At 41.9% G+C, this 4,126-nt stretch overlaps 1 protein-coding gene across 2 annotated transcripts in view; it reads right to left on the minus strand.

Moving 5' to 3' along the window:
- Nucleotides 1–3,613, minus strand: part of LOC101857558 — a 74,296-nt gene extending 70,683 nt beyond the window's left edge. For both annotated transcript variants that reach the window (XM_005096207.3, XM_005096206.3), the window contains exon 1: nt 3,285–3,613. The gene's annotated coding sequence lies outside the window, so the exon portion shown is untranslated. The remainder of the gene's footprint in view (nt 1–3,284) is intronic.
- Nucleotides 3,614–4,126: the final 513 nt, after the last annotated feature.

Genomic DNA, 4,126 nt, shown 5'->3' on the forward strand with positions numbered 1-4,126 from the left:
GGGGGGTTTTCGTTGGAATGAATCAAGCTGTTGAAAGTTCACAGGGTCCAAATATGGATGTATCACTGTGTAGCACACTACCGAACTGAACAACAGCTGCGAGAAATTTAACATGAAAATAAGCACATCAAAAACAGAAACTATGAAAGTGAGCCGAAACTGTAGTCCCCTGAACATCCATGTCAATAGTAAACTACTGAAACCGGAGAAGGAGTTTATATCTTGGCAGTACTTTTTCTGAAAACGTGTCCATAGACAGAAAAATAGAAGGGCGAACTCAAAAAGCCAATGCTGTTACCTACCAGCTGCACCCCTCCTATCCCATTCAAACATCTCCATGGGCACAAAGAGACAGCGTATCACCTCAATATTCATACAAGCATTATGCTACCAGTGCCAGACCTGGACATTAAGTAAAACCCATGAAGGCAAAATCACAACATGTGAAACGAAACGTCTCACAAGACGAGACAGGCAGAGAAATGAAGAAGTAAGAGCAGCTATCGGCTTTGAGTCCTGCCTGCATAATATAGAAAGACAGAGAACAAAGTGGTTTGGCTACCTGTTACGTATGTCACCTGGCCAGCCACCTCGAGAGCCTACAACACCAAGCACTCAGGCTATAAAGGAAGAGGAAGGCCAGGCAAAAGGTAGATTGAGAGTGTCAAGGAAACCCTGAGAAAACATAGTATCACAATTGAAAGAGCTGCATAGTTGGCATACCATGGAAAACTGCATCTCCTCTCGACGCTTAACGGCAACAGAGGGTGAAAAGGTTACAGTAAAAGTAAGTACTGTGTAGCTGAACTTTTCTCGACAATTTAAAAGAAAACGAGACATCATGAAGACTAACTCACACGGTATGAGGTACGGTGGCATTTTGCCTCTAATTTCTATGAGATGGAAAGGAGAGGAAATTTAAATCTCCCGATTTCATCGTTTGTTTGTTTGTTTGTTGTTGTTGTTGTTATCGCTGTTTTGTTCGGGGGGTTTTACCCGTGGAAGAGCAGGTGACAATAGATTACTTCCTTGCGTGTGTGTTTATTTGTATTATCTTTTTAATATCATGCCACACCGAAGGAAGGTCACTTTAAAAGCGGAACACCAGGTCAGATCAAGCGGAATATGTGAGAGGCTTAGGGTGTTTTTGTGTTTTTGTTTTATGTTGTTTTGATTAGGGGTTGGGGTGGGGGGGGGGTTGCGAGGGGCGGTATTTTGTTTTGGATTTCTTTCTTTAAGTTTGAAAAACAATCCTCCTGACGGCATGCCCCATAAGATAACACCGAGGAGAGGATAAAATAGCATAGTTCCTTCTCCTGAACAGTGGATCATTATATAGCATTTAATTCCTTGCTTCTATGCTTTCAGAAACGTGTGGGGGCGGAAAGGTGTATCTTATAAACTCAGCGAAAACAACAAAGGTACCTTTCCGCGCACGAATCCCATTCACCTTTCTTTCTTTTTTTCCTTTTTCTTTTAGGTATAATGGTCTGGTAAGAGTTTTACGGCTCTCGCAACTCATCATCATCTAGTGCCAGATCTGCGACAGACATCGGCTATCATGGTTTTCCATTTCCATTCATTCCTTTGCTCGGATGCTCTAAAAAAAAGCTACGTTTCCCTGATCTTTCCCTGTTACCCATTTGTTTAGGTTCCCTAAGTATGTTGTTCTGGGCCTACCCCTGCCTCGCTTACCCTCAATTTTGCCAGTGAGAGCTAGATGTTCCAGACCCTTATGTCTGTTCATGTGTCCCAAAAACTGCATTTGTGAGGCAGCGTGGTGGAATCAGGCTCTCGTCATAATAATCAAATTGAAGAAACTTGCATTTTTCCACAGGTTTGTGCATTTTTATCTATTTTTTTATTTTTTGGTTCAACACCTTTTATGCCCATTAAAGAACTCATTTCTGTGTGGATTTTTCTGAAAAAACGTCGATTAAAGGCACAAAAAATATAAATTTTCAGTTACCACGGACTCTTCAAATAAGGGAATAACTAATCTTTGACCACCATTTTCTAACAAATTTTACCTCTGAAGACAGGTGAACCCCACCTCCTTCATTCGCAAATATCTCAACTTGTATTCAAGACAAATGGATATTTTTTCATCCAAATAAAGACAAGTGAACCAGCTTTAAGATGATACCAATAACTCTACATGCCTAAATATTGAAGAGAGCCTGATTCCACCGCGCTGCCTCACATTTGTCTTTTCCTGGTTGTTTTTAAAATTGAGCGTCCCACGTGGGCTTCATCAAGCACTACCTCATTTGATTTCTTTTCCTTCCACAGCAGTCTCCTAAGGAACCACATTTCGGCTGCTTCTGTTTTATTTTCACTATCTTTAGTGATTGTCCAGCATTCACAGCCATATAGAAGGGTTGACCAAACATAGCATTTTAGGACTTTCATTTTGGTGTTCATTGAGATGTTTCTATTTTTCAGGATTGGGCTCATTTTATTGAAACTAGACTTAGCCATTGTAGTTCTCCTTTTTATTTCAGTGGAACAACTGGCATCAGATGTTATCGTATATCATAGATATTTAAACTGTTGGACTTGTTTGATCTTTTCACCCTTGCTAATGAGATTACAACTAGGGCTTGGTGCTTTTTTTATATATTACCCTGCATTCTGTTTTCTTTACATTCAACAATAATCCTTTACGTTCACTTTCTGTTACAACAGTATCTAGAAGCAACTACATAAGGTCAAATGAGCACGCGTTCAGTGGTATAAGTTTCACACAAATAATAAGTGCATGTGTATTGTTATTTATAAACATCAAGGCCTGAGACAAAAGTTTGCTTTCACATAGGGCAATTCCAAAAATCCATTTGCCAATACGCACTTTCTGTGCCATACATCCTTCTACTGCTTTGTGATTTTTTTAACAGTATTATTTTTTAACGCACTTTCAGAGATTAGGAGGATAGGATAATTAAGTCCTTTTTGTAGAAAAAGATACATCACTATTTTCACAGCGATAAAAGGCTAAGAAATAAGCACAACAACAGAAAGAAATAGGGCCTAACAGATGAGGGGAAGAGAAACACCTAACATTAGTAAACTAAATCAAGCAACACCTGACCTGCTTGGTAGGACATTACTCATTAGAATATTAACAAAGTCCTGAAATACCATTTGATAAAATATATAAGAATATATTATATCTGTGTGTGCGTGTTTGTGTGTGTGTGTGTGTGTGTGTGTGTGTGTGTGTGTGTGTGTGTGTAATGTAATGTAATGTAAATATAGATAAAACAAAACGATAAAGTACTTACCGGAACGGAGGGTCTCCTATACTGTGAATACTTTTTTTTCAGTCTAAAGCAGAATTTGCGTTGTTATTGTAGTTGTTTTTGTTGAGAATGCAAGGAGGGAGGCAAGCACTTACAACCTAGTCAAAGCTTAAGTCCGTCTTTAATCAATTCTGTAGCGCCCTATGTTTGACCGTGATTCCGTCCGCGCTTATATATACCCGCAGCCGAGTTGCTATGACGTAATAGTTTTGTTTGGTAGGAAGTTTTCGCTCATGTGTGAATGGTTTTGGGTGACTCTCTGCTTCTATTTCTGCCTCGATCCAGTTTCCGCGGGAGTGCAAAAGTTCCGAAACTTTATGATTTTTGTCTGCTGCCCACGTGCTTCTGGGGGAGAAAAGGGTGGGTGTGGAGAGGAGGAGGGGCGAGGCGGGGTAAAAAGGTCTTTGCTTCTGCAGCTGTGTCGGCGGAGATTGTTGATTGGTGAGCGCGGGAGACGGCCGCACACACCGCGCGAGAAGGGACGAGAGATGACGAGAGTTGGGTGATGACGTGGATGTGGGTATGAGCTTAGAGGGGAACGGGTGGGTTGAGGGTGGCTATGAGATTAAATGGGGTGGGGGCAGGTTGAGGGTGGGGACAGGATGGGATGGGATGGGGGCGGTAAATACGGGGGTGGGGAATTTAAGGGGGGGGGAGGGTCTGATGTGAGAGTGTGCGAATTTCCTCCTCGACCTGATGACTCTGCGAGCAGTAAGAGTGAGACTGGCTCTAGGGCATTATGGGTAATTTGTAGGGGCTGGAACAGGGCAAGGGAAGGGAGGGACGGGACTCGTGTGGGTTGGCGCTGCCCCTACGTCATCAGA

Source organism: Aplysia californica, unplaced genomic scaffold (assembly GCF_000002075.1).
Source record: "Aplysia californica isolate F4 #8 unplaced genomic scaffold, AplCal3.0 scaffold00123, whole genome shotgun sequence".
NCBI classification, from domain to species: domain Eukaryota; kingdom Metazoa; phylum Mollusca; class Gastropoda; order Aplysiida; family Aplysiidae; genus Aplysia; species Aplysia californica.